Source organism: Erinaceus europaeus, chromosome 1, assembly GCF_950295315.1.
Source record: "Erinaceus europaeus chromosome 1, mEriEur2.1, whole genome shotgun sequence".
Classification (NCBI taxonomy): domain Eukaryota; kingdom Metazoa; phylum Chordata; class Mammalia; order Eulipotyphla; family Erinaceidae; genus Erinaceus; species Erinaceus europaeus.
This window is the reverse complement of record NC_080162.1, coordinates 160,323,416-160,344,190: the sequence shown is the minus strand read 5'-3', so window position 1 is coordinate 160,344,190 and position 20,775 is coordinate 160,323,416.

The window sequence follows — 20,775 nt, the reverse complement described above, 5'->3', positions numbered from 1 at the left end:
TATCCCATCCCCTCCCCTGATAGATTTCCCATTCTCTATCCCTCTGGGAGCATGGACCCAGGGTCCTTGTGGGTTGTAGAAGGTGGAAGGTCTGGCTTCTGTAATTGCTTCCCCGCTGAACATGGGCGTTGACTGGTCGGTCCATACTCCCAGTCTGCCTCTCTCTTTCCCTAGTAGGGTGGGTCTCTGGGGAAGCAGAGCTCCAGGACACATTGGTAGGGTCTTCAGTCCAGGGAAGCCTGGCCAGCATCCTGATGGCATCTGCAACCTGGTGGCTGATTGAGTTATTTTTAAGATAGTAAATATAGAGCTCCAATTCCCTTCGCTTAGATACACATTATTCTGCGCCAGTAATTATTATTGAAAAGATTCTTCTCCCTGTTGGATTGTCTTAGAAGCACTGGTAAAAATCAATTAAAAAATGGTCGTGTCTGTTTTAGGAACCAATAGCTCCTAAATAGTTGATCAATGTGTCCCTCTTATGCCAGTATCACATAATATTGAGTATTATTTGCTTGTAATAGGTTTTGACATAAGTATAATTCATTATGTGTGTGTTGTGCTCTTAAAATTATTTTCACTGTTGTTATTCCTGTGAGATTTTATGTGATTGTTAAGATCAGCTTGTCAACTTCTGTTAAAAGGCAATTGGGATTTTGAAAAGGACTTTGCTGAATCAGTAGATTAATTTGGGTAGTACTGTCATCTCAACATTACAAAATTTTCCAATCCAGGAACACTAGATGCATTTCTGTTTATTGGTGCCTATTTTAATATCTTTTGATAAAGAATTATCCTTTTCAATGTGCCTGTTTAGCTAAATATCCCTATATTTTTACTTACTATAAACTTTTTATTACAAAAATAATATGTATTCAATTTGAACCCAAAAAGACAGGGAAAAATAAAGGTATGAATTTACAAATTTAAAAAAAAGATGATGTGAATGAATGCTCAGTTAAGTTTTGACTTCCAGAAATCCTGGCCCTACATAGAAGGAACTAGTGACATATGGCTCTTCAGCATTGCCAAAGGTCCAGAAAATCAATTATAGTGTTTGTGCCGTAAAGTATGAGTTGTAAGAATACTGGTCTTTGCTCAACTCATTTGATTATGTTTCTGCTTGTTTTTTCCCCCAGATTACATTCAGGGAACATATTTGTTATCACTTGTAATTGACATATTTTTATTTGATTGGGTAGAAAGAAATTGAGGGGGAGATGGGGTACTAGAAAGGGACCTGCTTCAACATTCATGAAGCTTCCTTCCTGCATGTAGGGACTTGGGAGTTTGAGCCTGATTTGTATTTCATATTTTTAATAATATTTGGAAATTTTCCACATAAAAGGAAATGCTATTTCTGAGAAAGTCATTGAAAAGGCAAACTGCCACCAAATTATTAAAAGATGGGTAAGTTCCTGGATGGTGTGTTGCTTTGCCATGCGCATGGCTCAGATTGCAGCCTGGGCCCCACTGCATTGGAGAAAGCTTTACTGCTCTTATCTCTATCTCTCTGTGTGTCTGCCTCTGTCTCTCTCTCTCTCAAACCAGAATGGGGTAGAGTTTTTTTTTTATTATAGTTTTTATAGAGACAGAAATAAACTGAAAGGAGGAGGGAGAAATAGAAAGACAGAGAGACAATTGCAGCACTGCCCCCTCCCCCTTGCAGGTGGGAACCAGGGATCTTGAACCCAGACCCTTGGACATGGTAACGTGTGCACTCAACTGAATATGCTACCACCCCTCGCTCTTCTGTCTGAAAAAAATCATGCTATAACTGTGATGCCTCGGCAATGATGACAGAAAAGAAAAACAAGAAGAAAGGAAAATAAATAACTGACCTGAAGTAAGAATCACATTGTTTCAAAGTACTTTGAACAGGGCAGGCAGGACAAGTGTCAAAACTTCCAACTCTCCTAAGATGTTGAAGAAAATCCTAGAGGAACATTTGGTGCTTCCCCACAGGGAATGCCAGGTGCTAGGTATTACCTGGTCAGCAGTCTTTGCAGTTCCTGGCAGAACTTGATAAAGGGAATGGATATATAATTTTCCAGCACACAAACCACTTGAGTCACCTTGGATTTGAGAAAGTGATTTTTCTAACATATGATAATTGGATTTTTCTGAAAGTAAAGCTATTGATAGCACAAAAATGTATCTGTTCTTTCTCCTCCCCAGGCAAAATTATAGTTGCATGACTGAGATTAGAGCTACATTTTTATATTAGACTATTATCCATCAGCATGCTGTAAAGAAAAGGGAAGTGAAATGGGAACAAAGGCTTCCTAGATTTCAGAGCACAGCAAATAAAGAAAACAAAAAGTAGAATAAAAGGCACATCTGGGGAGTTTTCCCTTCTAAAAGAAAAAGTAAGTGAAAAGACAGAAAAAGAAATAAAAGGAAATAAAAACGCTGGTGGTTAATTTTCCACTACTATATATAAGAAAATAAAATACTGGTGCTATATGAGAGAGAGATAAAAAAGAAAAGAAGGAAGGAACGGAGGGTGGGAGGAAGGAAGGAAGGAAGGAAGGGTGGGTGGAAAGAAGAAAGGAAAGAAGGAAGTAACAAATGGAGGAAAGGAGGGAGGGAGGAAGGAAAAGAGGATGGGAGAAAGAGAAAGAAGGCAATGGCGCACCTGGTAGGGCGAAAATGTTACAATGCCAGGGGAGCTTGGCTCCCTGTTCTCATCAGTCAGGGTCATTTCATGAGCAGTGGAGCAATGCTTCGGGTGTCTCCTTCCTCTCCATCTCCCCTTTCCCTTTCTATTTATTTCCCTCTATCTCTAGCCAGTAAATAAACTAAACTGAACTGAACTAAACTAAACTAAACTAGAAGGAAGAAGAGAAAGAAAGAGAAAGGGAGGTTAGAAAATGAGGAAGAAAGGAAAGCATATATCTGAGTTTCACTTCAGTAGGTATGCTCTGTGGGGAGTTTCTGCTGCAGAGATGTAGAAAGGGAGTGACTATGAGGACTGATTTCTATGGCTGAGAAGTATAGCACATGAACTTGCTCACCACATCAAAGACTTACATGAAATGAAAGGGATGAAAACATACAAATTACCAAGAAATTGCCAAGCTTAGAAAGTATTCTTGTCTGAGGTTGAAATAGCCTGCTGTGATAATATGAATTCTTCCTCTTTGAGATACACTGTACAACATAAAATATATATAGTAGGTAAAAATTAGTTGGAGTTTTTTTAAAGGAAAAAAATTTGAGTGCCATCAGTTATTTTTACAAACATGTAGGGAAACATATTTAGTGTTCTAACTGCCATACGCAAAGTTTCTCCTTTTGTTTCATTAACAATGACAGATAATACCTTCTACCTCCTGCAACATTATAACTAGCCGCTAATCAGTACTCAGCATTGTGCGAGTGGGGAGGGGAAGGAGGGCAAAATTAAGACACTGATAATAACATAAATGAGTTTTAGGTGACAGATACTGTACTGTCTTCCTATAATTCCCTCAACGAGTAGAGTAGGTATTGCATTTAATCCACAAACAGGGAAACCAAGTCTCAGAAAATGTATATGCCCACAGCATGTTTGCACAGCTGTTAAATGGTCCATGTATTTTCCCTTTATCATATCGCCATTATGTAACTGGAAAAATAAAACTGCTCCATGAAACAGTACATAAACCATAGAAAATACCATACTTGTTTGCTTAAGGATTTATTTATTTATTATTATTGTATGAGAGCAAGTGATCAGAGCACTACTCGAGATGCTACGAGGGGATTAAAGCCTGGACTTCAGGCATCAAGGGCATGACTTCTACCTACTGAGCAACCTCCTCAGCCCCAGGAAGCCATGTCTAAATAAAGAAACGAGTGAATATATGGATGAAATGAGGAAGAAAATACAGAGAGACAGGAACATGGGCTCTTTTTCCTTTATTTATTTATTTTTCCCCCACCTCTCTTCTTTTACCAGAATACTGCTTTATGGTGGTACCAGGAATTGAACCTGGAACCTCTGGTGCCTCAAACATGAAAACGTGTCTGTTGCATAACTCCTTGTGCTATTTCCACAATCCTAAACACACGTTTTTTGTGAGTTTGCTTGTGGAGGTTTTTAACAGAACAAATGATATTTGGAAAAGTAGGGATGAATGGGAGCATCATGACTGGTGAAAAGTCCATCCCAAGCAAGGGGTGACCAGGATGGGAATATGGTACAGGCTTTGAAATAGGTCCATTAGTTAAATTGGATGATAGTGTCACCAATCCTTAGGTTACAACACTGGTAGGTTCAGTACATGCAAGTGACTTTAAACTTAGCTCTGAGTTCATTTTCACTGTAATAAAACTATATGTGTACTTTAAAAGAGAAGTTTCACAGTTTTTATGTGATCACTAAAGATGTCTTGGCCTCCTCCTTGTCCCCCATTAAAAAAAACTTCCCAAAGTATATTTAAATATCTGTAGTTAGATAATGGTTAACTATTTAGGCTTGACTTGATAGTAGGAAATAGGAAGCTTTAATAGAATAAGTTGTTGGGGGGGGGGTCAGGAGGTGGTGGACCGGGTTAAGCTCTGCAAGTGTCTTTCTCTCTCCCTCTCTGCCTGCTCCCCCACCCCCAATTTTCTCTCTGTCCTATCCAATAAAATGGAAAAAATGGCCATCAGAAACAGTAGATTCGTAGTGAAGGCACTGAGCTCCAGTGATAACTCTGCAGGCAAAAAAAAAAGCAAAAAAGAGTAAGTTATTTCCATTGTTTCCATCAGCTGGATGCAGCCTCCTCTATATTAAGAGACATGCACTCAAATTTCCCATTTACTTGCCCCATGGGTACCTTACTTCACACTGAACAAAATGCAACATGAACTGTTCTATGTGCTTCATCCTTGTCCCCAGCAACGGTAAGTGGCAACTCCACCCACTCAGTAGTGAAAGATGAAAACCTGGAGACATTTCTTATTCTCATGTCCAAACCCAGTTCTCTCTAATTTAACCTGCAGAACTATACTCCTTTCAGGTTCTCTTCCTTCCTCTGGTTCATACTTCATACTAAACCCAATGTTTATATTTAATTAATTTATTTTTATGAGCGTGAGAAAGGGTAAACCACCATCCAGCTCTGGCAGTTAGTATTGATGGGGAATGAATCTAAGACCATGTCTGTAAGTTCTGTGCTCTATATCTCCCTGGGCCTCCAATTGTCATTTTAAAAATATCACAATTAATAATATTGTTCTCTGATTTAAAATTTTTTTTCAAGGGGTTGGGTGGTGGCATACCTAGTTGAGCACATGTGGACATGGGTTTGACACTCCTCACCTGCTGGGGGGAAGCATTATGAGCAGTGAAGTAGGTCTGCAGCTCGATCTCTCTCTCTCTCTCTCGATCTCTCTCCCTCTCTATCTGTACCTTCCCTCTTGATTTCTCTCAATCACTATTGAATAAATAATAAAGTATAAATAAATAAAATAAATAAAAATTTTTTCCAATAATTCCCTTTCCTCTGAGGAGTTAAGCCACCCAAACAATAAACAATATAAAAGATTTGAATAATTCTGTTACTTTCTCAGTAATGACATCTTTTTTTAAAAAAAAAATCTTTATTGGGGAATTAATGTTATACATTCGACAGTAAATACAATAGTTTGTACATAACATTTCCCAGTTTTCTACATAACAATACAACCCCCACTAGGTCCTCTGTAATCCTTTTTGGACCTGTATTCTCTCCCCAACACACCCCAGAGTCTTTTACTTTGGTGCAATACGCCAACTTTAGTTCAGGTTCTACTTGTGTTTTCTCTATTGATATTGCTTTTCATCTTCTGCCTGAGAGTGAGATAATCCCATAGTCAACCTTCTGGTTCTGACTTATTGCACTTAACATGAATTTTTCAAGCTCCATCCAAGATCGGCTGAAAATAGTGAAGTCACCATTTTTAATAGCTGAGTAGTATTCCATTGTATATATAGACCACAACTTTCTCAGTCACTCATCTATTGTTGGAAACCTGGGTTGCTTCCAGGTTTGGCTATCACAAATTGTGCTGCTAAGAAAATATGTGTGCACAGGTCTTTTTGGATGGATGTGTTGGGTTCCTTAGGATATATCCTCAGGAGAGGAATTGCAGGATAATAGGGTAGGTCCATTTCTAGCCTTCTGAGAGTTCTCCAGACTGTTTTCCACAAAGGTTGAACCAATTGACATTCTCACCAGCAGTGCAGGAGGGTTCCTTTGACCCCACAACCTCTCCAGCAATTGCTGCTGTTATCTTTCCTGATGTATGCCATACTCAGAGGAGTTAAGTGGTATCTCATTTTTGTCTGTATTCGCATTTTTCTGACAAAGAGTTGGAGAAATTTTTCATGTTTTTTTTGGACTTTTGGATCTCTTCTGTGGTAAATATTCTGTCTATGTCCCCTACCCATTTTTGCATGGGGTTATTTGTTTTCTTGTGGTTGAGTTTGGCAAGCTCTTTATATATTCTGGTTATTAGTCTCTTATCTGATGTATGGCATGTAAAGATCTTCTCCCATTCTGTGAGGAGTCTCTTGGTTTGGGTAATGGTTACTTTTGCTGTGCAGAAGCTTTTTAATTTGATGTAGTCCCATAGGTTGATACTTGCCTTAGTCTTCTTTGTAATTGGATTCATTTCATTGAAGATATCACTAACATTTATGCAGAAAAGAGTTCTACCAATATTTTCCTATAAGTATCTGATAATTTCTGATCTAACATCCAAGTCCTTGATCCACTTGTAATTTTCTTTTGTATTTGATGAAATATAGTGATTCAATTTCATTTTTTAAAATTTTTTTTGCTTTTTTATTTAAGAAAGGATTAATTAACAAAACCATAGGGTAGGAGGGGTACAATCCACACAATTCCCAACACCCAATCTCCATATCCCACCCCCTCCCCTGATAGCTTTCCCATTCTCCATCCCTCTGGAAGCATGGACCCAAGGTCATTGTGGGTTGCAGAAGGTAGAAGGTCTGGCTTCTGTAATTGCTTCCCTGCTGAACATGGGCATTGACTGGTCGGTCCATACTCCCAGTCTGCCTCTGTCTTTCTTTCCCTAGTAGGGTTTCATTCTTCTGCATGTTTCAACCCATTTTTTTCTAAAATCATTTGTTGAAGACACTTTGCTTTCCCCATTTAATAGTCTGGGCATCTTTGTCAAAGATTAGATATCCATAGGTCTGGGGGCTTACTTCCAGGCTCTCAGTTCTATTCCACTGGTTAGTTTGTCTATTCATGTTCTAGTACCAAGCAGTTTTGATGACAATGGTCCTATAGTAAAATTTGAGATGTGGGAGTGTGATGCTTCCATTTCTGTTCTCTCTTCTCAAGATTGTTTTTTCAATTCTAGGTCTTTTCTGGTTTCACATAAACACTTGTAGCATTTGTTATATTCTCCTAAAAAATGTGGTTTGGATCTTGATGGGGATAGCATTAAATTTGCATATGGATCTGGGTAGAATATACATCTTAATGATGTTAATTCTTCCTACAAATAAACATAGAGTATCTTTCCACTTCTTTGCATCTTTTTCAATTTCCTAGAGTAGTGTCACATAATTTTCAGTATACAAGTCTTTCACTTCTTTGGTTATGTTTATTCCTAGATATTTTATTGTTTTTGTTGCTATAGTAAAAGGAATTGATTTCTGGATTTCATTTTCTTTTAACTTAGTGTTTGCATAGAGGAATGCCTCTGACTTTTGTATGTTAATTTTGTAGCCTGACACTTTACTGTATTGCCTGATGATTTCCAAAATCTTCTTGCTGGATTCTTTAGGTTTTTCTATGTATACTATCATGTCATCTGCAAATAGGGAGAGTTTGATTTCTTCTCTCCCAATCTGTATGCCTTTAATTCCTTACTCCTGCTTGATTGCTACGGCAAGAACTTCGAATACTATGTTGAATAGTAATGGTGATAGTGGGCAGCCCTGTCTAGTACCTGATCTGAAGGGAAATGCCGGGATAGCCTGAGGGTGCTTCTTCCCGAGCTAGTGCTCTCTGGGTTGGAGAGAACTCAACTGGAGCATATCTAGGCTGCTGCATGGGAGAGGGATCAGGAACTCGTGCTGCACTAACTTTGCAGGAGATACACTCTGGAACCCTCGGAGCCAGAAAGCAATTTCCAAGTGTCTTTAATCAGATGAGCAGCTGTTTTTATACTCTCCAAGTAGGGTGGAAACAAGATGTGACATAGAGATGGTGGAGCGAAAAGTGACTGGGGGAAGATCAGGGTGTGACAAGGAGAGGGGGCGGAGCAGGTGAGAATTCTACCACTAAACCACCAATGCCCTGGAGGGAAGGTGGTGCTTTATGCAAATGTAAAAGTGATTTATGTAAATAGACCAAAGCTTTGAATGGGATCAAATCAATCCCTATACAAGCATACTGGTGCTTGCTTAAGCAGAAGCCAGGGGGAGCTGGCATACTACCCAACAGGGAAATGCTTCCAGTTTTTCACCATTGAGTATGATGTTGGCTGTAGGTTTGCTATATATAGACTTCACTATCTTCAGGAATTTTCCATCTAATACTGATTTTGTAGTGTTTTGATCATAAAGGGATGTTGTATATGTCAAAGGCTTTCTCTGCATCTACTGATATGACCATGTGGTTTTTGGTCTTGCTTTTGTTGATGTGGTGGATCACCTTGATTGATTTACATATATTAAACCAAACAAACTTGCATTACTAGGATAAATCCCACTTGGTCATGATAAACCATCTTTTTAATATACTGCTGTATCTTGTTGGCTAGGATTTTGTTAAATATTTTAGCATCCATATTTATCAGAGATATTGGTGTGTAGTTTTCTTTTTTGGTTGTGTCCCTGTCTGCTTTTGGTATCAGAGTGATGTTGGCTTCATAGAAGCTGGAAGGGAGTATTCCAGTGTCTTCAATCTTCTGGAAGACTTTTAAAAGTAGAGGTATTAGTTCTTCTTTGAAGATTTTGTAGAATTCATTTGTAAAACCATCTGGTCCAGGACTTTAATTCTTTGGAAGGTTTTTGAAAACTGTTTCAATTACATTAGCTTTGATGGGCCTGTTCATGTTATTTAGTCCCTCTTTTTTTTTTTTTATTTAAGAAAGGAGACATTAACAAAACCGTAGAATAAGAGGGGTACAATTCCGCACAATTCACATAACCCGATCTCCATATCCCAGCCCTCCCCTGATAGCCTTCCCATTCTCTATCACTCTGGGAGTATGGATCCAGGGTTGTTGTGGGTTGCAGAGGGTGGAAGGTCTGGCTTCTGTAATTGCTTCCCTGCTGAACATGGGTGTTAACTGGTCGATCCATACTCCCAGTCTGCCTCTCTCTTTCCCTAGTAGGGTGGAGCTCTGAGGAAGCAGAGCTCTAGTACGCATTGATGAGGTCGTCTGTCCAGGGAAGTCTGGTCAGCATCTTGTTGGCATCCGGAACCTGGTGGCTGAAAAGAGAGTTAACATACAAAGCCAAACTAATTGTTGAACAATCATGGACCTAAAGACTGGGATAATGCAGATGAAGTGTTGGGGGTATTCCCTGCATGCTCTTCTGTACTTCTGCTTTCAGGTATATATTTTTCCCCTACTTTATGGGCACGGGTGAACCTGTGCTCTATCTCAGGGGACCTGGACTATCTCTAGGTTTGGGGACTTTATTGGGGAGTGGAACACCTGGAATGGAATTAGAGAATACTATGAAAGGAAAGGTCTCACCTAAGTGATGAAGCTGAAGGATTGTCATTCAAAACCTGAAGACTCTGGACACAGTCTGAAGTGAAGCATATTGTGGTGGCACTCATTGTGTTGATTAGGTTGTGATCCGCGGATGCAATATTATTTGATTTAAACTGAAAGCAGCATGCAGAAAAGTGGGCCCCACCCTAAGGTTGGTTCCAGAACTGGGGGAAATATAGGCTCTCTAGTGGAAATGTGAGGTTCCTGTTGTCTTAGGATTCAAGAAGACAATGAATAGTTATTGTTATCATCATATTATTTGGTGATAGGGTTAAATTTGGAAAGTCCCTTTGATAGGGTTTGGGGTATAATACACAGCATCTTGTATATAGCTGTGCTACTGGTTGCTTCTGTTCTCCTTGGTCTAGGCTTTTGGGACAGTCCATATATCAAAGACTCAGTCTATGTATTAAAAAGACTCAGTCTGTGTTTTAAGAAGTTCTAGACATATTATAATTTTCCCCCTCTCATATAAATTAAATAGTGGTTTATATGTTTACACTTTAATAAGAGTACATAAACACCACTCCCACCACCAAAAGACTGTGTCCCATCCCCATCACCCACCCCCATCCTCCCAACCCCCGCTGTGCAGGGAAGCCCAATGGCCACCCTCCCCTTCACCACAAGGTTTTTACATTTGTGCCCTGCTCTCGATTTAATCAGATCCTGCTTTTAGTTTCCCTTTCTGTTCTTCTTTCTCAACTTCTGTTGATGAGTGGGGACATCCCATACTCATCTTTATCTTTCTGACTTACCTGACTTAACATAATTCCTTCTAGCTCTGTCCAAGATGGGTCAGAGAAGGTGGGATCATTGTTCTTAATAGCTGCATAGTATTCCATTGTGTATATGTACCACAGCTTTCTCAGCCACTCATCTGCTGTTGGGCACCTGGGTATCTTCCAGGTTTTAGCTATTATGAATTGTATGTACTGCTATGAACATAGATGTACACACAGAATTTTGGTTGGGCATTATGGAATCCTTGGGGTATATCCCCGAAGAGGAATTACTGGGTCATATGGAATGTCTATGTCTAGCCTTGTGAGTGTTCTCCAGACTGCTCTCCAGAGAGGCTGGACCAGTTTACATTCCCACCAGCAGTGTAGAAGGGTTCCTCTGTCCCCACAGCCTCTCCAACATTTGTTGCTGCTGTCCTTTTTGATGTATGCCATTCTCACAGGAGTGAGGTAGTATCTCAATGTTATCTTTACTTGCATTTCTCTGACAGTCAGCGACCTGGAGCAGTTTTTCATATGTTTGTTAGCCTTTTGGATCTCCTCTGAAGTCAATGTCTTATTCATATCCTTTGCCCATATTTGGATGGGGTCATTTGCTTTTTTGGTGCTAAGTTTGCTGAATTCTTTGTATATTTTGGTGATTAGTCTCTTGTCTAATGGTTGGCATGTGAAGATCTTCTCCCATTCTGTGAGGGGTCTCTATGTTTGTGTGATAGTTTCTTTGACTGTGCAGAAGCCTTTCAATTTGATGTAGTCCCATTGGTTTGTTTCTGCTTTAGTCTACCTTGTAATCAGGTTTGTTTCATCAAAGAGATCCTTGAGGTTTAGGTGGGAAAGTGTTTCACCAATGTTTTCCTCTTAAGTATTTGATAGTTTCTGGTCTGACATCCAGGTCTTTGATCCATTTGGAGGTGATTTTTCTTTCTAGTGAGATAAGGTGGTTCAATTTCATTCTTCTGCATGTTATAACCCAGTTTTCCCAGCACCATTTGTTGAAGAGAGCCTCCTTCTTCCATTTAATACTTTGGGCCCTCTTATCAAAGATTAGATGTCCATAGGTGTGGGGTTTTAGATCTGGGCTTTCAATTCTGTTCCACTGGTCTGTGTGCCTATTTTTGTTCCAGTACCATGCTGTTTTGATGATGATGGCCTTATAATATAGTTTGATATCTAGGAGTGTGATGCCTCCGTTTCTGTTTCTTTTCCTCAAGATGGTTTAGGCAGTGTTTTCTGGTTCCAGATAAATGACTGTAGTTTTTGTTCTATTTTCTTAAAGAAGCTTGGTGGAACTTTGATGGGTATCGCATTAAATTTGTATATGGCTCTGGGGAGAATATTCATTTTGATAATATTTATTCTTCCTATCCATAAGCATGGGATGTCCATTTCTTGGTATCAGTTTCTATTTCCTTAAATAGAGACTCATAGTTTTCAGTATACAAGTCTTTCACTTCTTTGTTCAGCTTTACTCCTAGGTATTTTACTGATTTTGTTGCAACAGTGAATGGGAGTGATTTCTGGATGTCTTCTTCTTCAGTTTTAATGTTTGCATAGAGAAATACCACTGATTTTTGTACATTGATTTTGTAGCCTGACACCTTGCTATATTGCCTAATAACTTCTAGTAGTTTCTACTGGATTCTTTAGGTTTTTCTATGTATACTATCATGTCATCTGCAAATAATAAAAGCTTGACTTCTTCCCTTCCAATCTGTATTCCTTTGATTTCTTTCTCTTGCCTGATTGCTATGGCAAGAACTTCCAATACTATGTTGAAGAGTAATGGTGATAGTGGGCAGCCCTGTCTAGTCCCTGATCTGAGGGGAAATGCTTTCAACTTCTGTCCATTGAGTATGATGTTGGATGTTGCTTTGGTATATATGGATTCCACTATTTTGAGGAATTTCCCATCTATTTCCATTTTTTGTAGAGTTTTGAGCATGAATGGGTATTAGATTTTGTCAAAGGCTTTCTCTGCATCTATCGAGATAATCATGTGGTTTTTGGCTTTGCTTTTATTGATGTGGTGAATGACATTGATAGACTTATGTATGCTGAACCAGCCTTGCATTCCTGGGATGAATCCTACTTGGTCGTGATGAATGATCTTTTTGATATGCTGCTGTATATCAAAAAGATTGGCCAAGATCTTGTTTAATATTTTGGCATCTATGTTCATCAGAGATATTGGTCTGTAGTTTTCCTTTTTTGTTGTGTCTCTATCTGCTTTTGGTATCAGGGTGATGTTGGCTTCATAGAAGATGGAAGGGAGTATCCCTGTTTCTTCGATCTTATGGAAATACTTCAGGAGTATGGGTATTAACTGTTTCCTGAAGGTTTGTAGAATTCGTTTGTGAAGCCATCTGGTCTAGGACTTTTGTTGTTGGGGAGATTCTTAATAACATTTTTGATTTCTTTGTCTGTGATTGGTTCATTTAGGTTTTGTACTTCTTCTTGGTTCAGTTTTGGAAGGGCATATGCTTCCAGGAATTCTTCCATTTCTTCCAGATTTTCTATCTTGGTGGCGTATAGTTCTTCATAGAAGTCTCGCATGATTTTATGGATTTCTGTGATGTCAGTTGTGATATCTCCTCCATCGTTTACAATTCTGTGAATTTGAATCTTCTCCCTTTTTTGTTTAGCATATTGTTGGGTTGTGTTTTCTGATACATCTTCCTACTCTGTGCCTTTTAATAGGTGAGTTAAGGCCATTGATATTAATTGATATCAAAGATTAAAGACATTTTAATACCATTCCTATAGATTTTTAAAGTGTTCTAACACATGATACATTTATGGTGGCCTGATTGTTTATAGGAGACCTTTCAGAACTTCTTTCAGGGCAAGCTTGGTAATAGTTTATTCTTTCAACTATTCCTTTTCTGAGAAGGTTTTTATGCCTCTATCTCGTCTGAATGACAGTCTAACAGTATACAGTAATCTTGGTTGAAAGCCTTTCTCATTGAGCACTGGATAGATATCTTGCCATTCTCTTCTGGCCTGTAGTGTCTTTGTGGAGAAGTCTGCTGCTAATCTTGTGGGTTTTTCTCTATAGGTGACTCTTTGTTTTTCTCTTGCAGCCTTCAGGATACTTTCTTTATCCTTATTCCTCTCCATTCTAAATATGAATTGTCTTGGTGTCTTTAAGTCTGGGTTAATTCTGTTTGGGACCCTCTGGGCTTCTTGAACCTTTATATCTTTGATGTTGTCTAGACTAGAGAAGTTCTCAGCTACTATGGCCTGAAGAATGCTTTCTTCCTCTCCCTCTCTTTCTTCCTCTGGTAAGCCAATAATGCATATATTACTTCTTTTGAAGTCATCCAATAGGTCTCTGTTGTTGTTTTCAGTATCTCTTAATCTCTTTTTGAGATCTTTTACTTTTCTCTTTTAATGGTCTCTAATTTGTCCTTGATCTTGCTAATTCTGTCTTCAGCCTCATTGATTCTATTCTCTTTCCCCTCTACTCTTTTCTGGAGTTTATCTATTTTGTTACCCTGTTCTGATACTGTTTTAGCTTGTTCAGCTAGTTGTGTTCTTAGCTCAGTTCTTTCAGCTTTCAGGTCTCTAATAACCTTGAGAAAATTAGTATTATCTTCCAGAGTCTCATTTGTGGTTTCTGCTTTTCTGATGACAATTCTTTCAAACTATTTACTCACTCCTGTGACTATTTCCTTAACTAGTGTTTGGATATTGACCTCATTATTCTGTGCTTCAGCCTTTGGGTGGCTTTTAGCTGGACTCTTGTCCTGGCTCATTTTCCAATATTTCTTCTTCTTCTTGTAGCGTTTGCCCTTCTTCCGTAGCCAGTCAACAGCATCAGGTTGAGCCTGATGCAAAGTTTTGAGACCTCCTTTGAATCTGGAGAGGTGGCAGTCGTTGACTATATGGGTCATAGTCTGTCTGTAGCTGCAGGGGCAGTTTGGGTTGTCTCTGGCTCCCCAGCGATGGAACATAGCGGTGCACCGGCCATGGCCTGTTCGATAGCGATTGAGGAGGGCCCAATCATAATGTGCTAGGTCAAAGCCGGGTTGACGCTTGCAGGGGTCTGTGATGAGGTGTTTGTTCTTTACCTCAGCTGACTGCCAACTCTGTTTCCAAGAGTCTGGAACAGAGAAGTTCAGTGTAGGCGTAGGGAACCAGATTGGATGACGAGACGTCAAGCGTTGGACAAGGTGGGCAAAGATATCCGCGTATATTGGCAAGTCCGGTCGAGCGTAGACGTGGGAAATGAACTTAGATGATGCCGCATCCCGACGAATATCTGGCGGGGCGATGTTGCTAAGAACTGACAGCCATGGAACCGGGGTGGAACGGATGGTTCCAGAAATGATTCTCATGGAGGAATATAATTTGGAATCGACCAAGTGGACATGGGGGCTACGGAACCATACTGGGGCACAGTATTCTGCAGTGGAATAGCATAATGCCAGAGATGATGATCATAGTGTGGAAGCGCTCGCGCCCCATGAGAAGCTGGCCAGTCTTGCAATGATGTTATTCCTCGCGCCCACCTTTGCTGCAGTTTTTATGAGATGTTCGTGAAATGACAGAGTGCGATCGAGAGTAACGCCAAGATAGACTGGCTGGGCTTCATGCCGGATTCTCATATCGTCAAGCTGCACATTAAGCTCACACAAGGCCGAGGCATGGTGTAGATGCAAAACTGATGATACCATTTTTGCAGTGCTAAAGATTAGTCGCCATTTTTTACAGTAATCAGATATCAGAGACATGTCTTAAGTGAATGTTTCCTCAAGGATGTTGAACTTGGATGCCTGAGTTGCACAGCAGATGTCATCAGTGTAGATGAACTTCCTTGAAGAAGTTTCTGGGAGGTCATTGATGTAAATATTAAATAGCATAGGAGCCAGAAGGTCTCCATCTGCTAGACTTGTCACCCAGATGAACCCGGAATCTTCTGTTCTGGAGAAGAAATGATATAGTGTTGGCCACCCATGGAGGCAGGCATCTTGAGATCTTGACTAGGAGACCACGATGCCAGACCATGTCATAGGCTGCTGTGAGATCAACAAAGACAGCACCCGTCTTTAAATTCTTCTGGAATCCATTTTCAATGTAAGTTGAGAGGGTCAGGACTTGTTCCCAGGTAGATCTTCCTGGGCGGAATATTTCTTCTTATTGGTTTAACTACTCTATAGAGTATGTTATGACGTCCCTTTCTCAGTACTTTTTAAATGACTAATTACTCTTGCCTGGATTGACATATGTCTAAGTAAGGTACTTAAAGGCTTCACAGTTGTGGAATTCCTCAGTTGTTTCAATATTATTTTAGTCCCTGAGTTATATCACAGTGCCTTTTATAGCCTCTTTTCTACCCTGTAGGCTATGGGAGCCTGAGGGCTTTTAAACTATAAGTAAGTTTTTTGACTTAATCCCTGACCAAGAGATAAAGCAGGGTGGGGGAGATAGAATACAGTGGTTATACAAGGAGACTCTCACACCCCAAGGATCTAAAGTTCCAGGCTTAATTCAGCATATCTGCCAAGGAGGGCAGCACTGATAGGCCCCATGAGTTTCTAAACAAGTCCCATTTACAGTCTGTAGGTTCTGAGGCAACTATTCACTATGTTCTCATCAGGAGAACAACATGGAAAGCCTCTCACCACACAGCTCCACCACTAGACACCAAAGTGTAGATCTTCTCCTGAGTTTTCTGGTTAGTTCTCTGTCCCCTGGTGTTAGCACAGGGCCTCCCTCTGCTGCTCCAGCCTCTGAGGGTAGTAGCAATGGAGACTCACAGTTGCATTTGGTGAGTCTTAGTCCTCTCCTCCCTTCAGCCATCTTTTTTTTTGGTAAAACAGACTGGAGGTGGTGCCTCACTGGTAAACTGCTGGACTATTACAAGCTACTTAATCTCTCCCTAGGCTCCTCTTTGTCCAGGAGCCATGCATATTTGTACTCACTGGTGATTTAGTGGGTTCCTGAAGTCATCCTAGTCCTGTCTTGTTGCAGTCCCAGATGATTTCCTTTGGTATTCCAAGTTGATCGGGGAGAGGAGAGGGAGAAATACAGCTGCTACTGCTCCATAGCTCTGCCTCCAGTAATGACATCTTTTGAGCTCCTGTGTCCACTGGGTATACTTTCTCACATAGTCATGATTCACAGCACAATGCATTTTAAAGCAACCACAACCCACTCAGATCTGTCATGCTTGATGAGTTAGAGCACTTAGGACACTGTCAGATCTCATGTCTTAACCAAGTATATAGTCACTTCCTGAAAATATATGTATGTCCAGTAGTGAATGACCAAATTGCATGAAGCTGTGATTTTTCATATATAGACAGACAGAAAAATACACTTGTGATATAAAGCTCAAGTATAATCTCTGAAAGAAAGTTTGAGACTTGGGAGATGAAGAAGAAGAAATAGAAGATAACGGAGTAGGAGAAAGGTGGGGGGAAGGAGAAGTTGAGGGAGGGGGGAGAAGAAGAAGGAGGAAAAGGAGGAGGAGGAAGAGAATAAGAAGGAGAGTAAGATGGAGAAGAAGGAAGAGGAGGAGGAATAAGAGGAGGAGGCCTCAGCAAGAGGTGCATGGCTGACAAACTTGTTTCTGGACCCCTGTCTCTGATCTCTGCACCAGGGTACTCTCCTCCTATCATTCCTCCTCTCACTAATGTCCTTCCCCAAGAAACATTTATATCAGCTATAGGTCTTTACTCTTGACTTTTGTGAAAATATTGCTCAAAAAAGACATTGCTGTGTTTAATAATTATTTAGGGAATGAATGAATTGGGTAGACAGTGGCCCTGGTCAAAACTATGAAGTTTGAATGTCACTTTATTCTTTCACCATGACTAAAAAGGGACAATATATCTCTGTCTCTATCTAAAAGAAATAGAGAAAATAAAAAATTCCTACTTTAGGGACTGGCTAAGTAGCTCACTTGGATTGTGTGGTGCTTTGCCATGAGGTTTGAGCCTGTCCTCCACCTTATTGAAAAAAGCTTCAGTGTTGTGGTTTCTCTCTCTCCGTCTGTTTGTATATTAAAAAAAAAAATGTCTCTAAAGGATCAATGTGTCTTCAGACCAAAGGTAATTCCACAAAAACAAAAACAAACAAACAGACAAAACTTTTAAGTCAGAAAATTGTCCTATAGATCTAAAATGTCAGGTATTCACTAGCTGATCCTCTGTGGAACTAGAAGTCCTTTTCTGTGTCTCTGATCACACAGCAAACAGGCAATAATTTTCTCTGCCCATTTGTGAAATCAGCTCTCAGGCTAAGTTGCTTCATTTAGCTGCTGCTGGAACGCTGCCTTCATCTTACTCCCATTCACTTACTTTTTCCCACTCTGCCCTCCATTCCTATGACCCTCATGAAAGCATTTAAATACACCAATTCTTTTCTTTTTAAATTTCTTTATTGGGGGATTAATGGTTTACAGTCAACAGTAAAATACAATAGTTTGTACATGCTTAACATTTCCTAGTTTTCCACATAACAATTCAACCCCCACTAGGTCCTCCTCTGCCATCCTGAAAAGAGACCACTTCTTCTATGCAAAAGAACATCCAGGATCATTTTATAAATAAATGCTTAAGGAACTTAACTGGATGTAAATGAATAGTAGACCTGAAAGCTAACCATAATGTCTCTTTACTGATTGTTAATTAAGTTTGACCCACTAAACTATACAAAATTATAGTGTTTTCTTTATTTCAACACCATGAAAAAGAGTTGGGTGATTTTGTTGTTGTTGTTAATTGATATGCTTGTTACAGATTAAAATTGTATCCTCTCTGTAATTGATCTATATGATATTCTTTTCATTACCACACCCTATGCCACACCTAGGCAATGATCTACTCAAGTTGCTGCTTTTCATGGAGCAATTCTTTGTTGACAAGGAAATCAAGAACCCAGTAACATTTAACTAAGCAACATTGTTTAGTAATTTTTTTTGTTGTTGCTATCACTGGGGCTTCACTGCTCCAGGCTGACTTTTTCAGTTAGAAAGTGAGAGACAGTAACCAAAAGACAGAGTAAGGAAACAAGAGGACAGCACTGAAACTTTCTCCAGAACAATGGGGTCCAGGTTTGAACCTGGATCATGTATATGGCAAAACAAACACACTGAATTATCCAGGTGAGCTCTCTTCCTTATCCCGGTTGGTAATTTTAGTCATCCTAGATGTATAAAGAAACTGTTTTGCTTTTAAACACACAGAGTATATCTAAAACATAAAAACACTTTGAACGCTAAACCAGGATAATCTTTTGCTGAAACAATATAATGAAGAAATTTATAGAGTCTGAAAATCACCTCTGAAGCTTGTTTAAGTGCCCCTGACAGTTAGTTCTCTGTGTTAAAAATACTGTTATGGACAGCAACAACAAAAATAACTGTCCCTGCTTTTGTGGATCTTCTAATCTCTTGAAAGATTCAAGTGTCTAGAGTAAAGTAAAAATTTGAGAGGCTTGAAGTACAAAATAAACAAGAGGTATTTCTACAGTGCTGGCTACAAGCTATATGGATTTATGAGAATGAACAGTGAGGCAGCAAGGGTAACTGACATGTTGAGTCAAAGGATCAAAATAATTGGCATTGCTGTAAACACACATGGACTGGACTTCAAAATAATTTGAAAAGTTGATGTTTGATTTCTTTTTTTTTTTCAGTTTGAGAAGGACATTTTAGAATCCAGTTGGAGATTTCTGGGCAGAAATAACACTTCTGGGACTAAAATTTAGGGGAAAAAATTTTATTTAGGTAGAACAGAGAGGAATTGAGAGGGGCGGGGGAGATTGAAAGGGGGAGAGAAGGAGATACACCTGCAACATTGTGTCCCTATTCATGAAATGGGAGCCCAGGCCCTAATCCTCAGTCATTGTGCATGGTAACATGTGCTCTCTACAAGGTGTATCATTCCCTGGGAAGGAAATACTTGAGAGTTCATTGAGCAAAGATTCTGTAGTTATTGCAGAAGCAACTGAGATATTCAGAAAGAAAGTATAAACAAAGAGACTAGGGGCACTAATGTTGACTCTGGATCCTAAATCTGAACAAAAACATTTTCTAATACTTGCAATCATTTAGACTTACTACTCCAGTGCTCATGAATTATTATGGTAAAGGTAGAAAGAAGGCCTAAAATTCAGCACAGTCTGTCTTCCAGAATAGAAATCAGATGATCCACACCTTAGCAGAGAAAAAGTTGGCCAGTCTTTATGCATGGGTCAGTTATTTGCCAGAGTTTAACAGATCTGGAATCTCTCAGAGAGGCAGGTTCCAAGCTCCTTGTGCCTTGAATTAATAATAGAGATCATAATGTTCCAGTCCTGTGTTGTTTGTGGTAGAGAAGAGAATAAAGAACTGCTGAATGTATTCCAAGGAAAGAGGAGGTCATGAGAACAAATGCTTAATCCAGATTTTGAATTACCACAGCATGTCCCACAGAAGGGCAGCTTTGCTGGAATGGGGAGTGAGAGTTATCAGAGGCATGGAAGCAAAAAAAAAAAAAAAAAAAAACTACTGGTATCCTGTGGAATACTGTCCAAAACAAGGAGCAAAGTCATAATGATAGACAAGTTGATAGGTATTTATTAACCAATATTGAAAGTGAGTTTTAAAATAGGTGTACCAAATATCAGCTCCTAACCATTTGAAGTGTTATTGATAGGTGGGGAGAGGTCACTCATCTGGGAAGAAGTTTGTGAATAAATACATGTAGAAGAGCTCTCTTAGTTTTAAGATTATTTGATGAGGAATGATGATGTGCTTCCATTGAATAGTGCTGTTCAGGGATCACAAGCTTAGATTAAAAGGTTACTTATTTGTTAAAGAGAGAGAAAAACAGAGCACCATGTTGGCACATGTTATGCAGAGTATTGAACTTGGGACATCATGCTGGAGACCTTTATGTTTTATCCTCTTTGCCATCTCCTGTGCAGCACAAGTATAGGCCTCTAGCATAAATATATTTGGCAATACAGAACATTTAAGCTGGTCAACATTAAGTATAGGAAGATGGGAAATATAATATAAATTAATCAAACACTCTGATAATATTAAATGTCAGTGGGTTCAGTAAACATTCAGAAACATAAAAAGGGACAAGTAGGTTTACTATACAGTAGAAATCTATCTTGCAATGTTGGTCACAAAATATTCATGTAATTGTGGTCGCTATAATAAGAGCATGGTGACCCTATTCCATTCCTAACATGATCAGGGTATATCTGAATTGTTGGTCAAAACTGAGTGTCCCACTGGACAACAACCATAATAAAGAAGAAATTAAAAATCATGCATTGAGCTAGCTAGTCTCTTGGACTGTGTGCTGTTTTG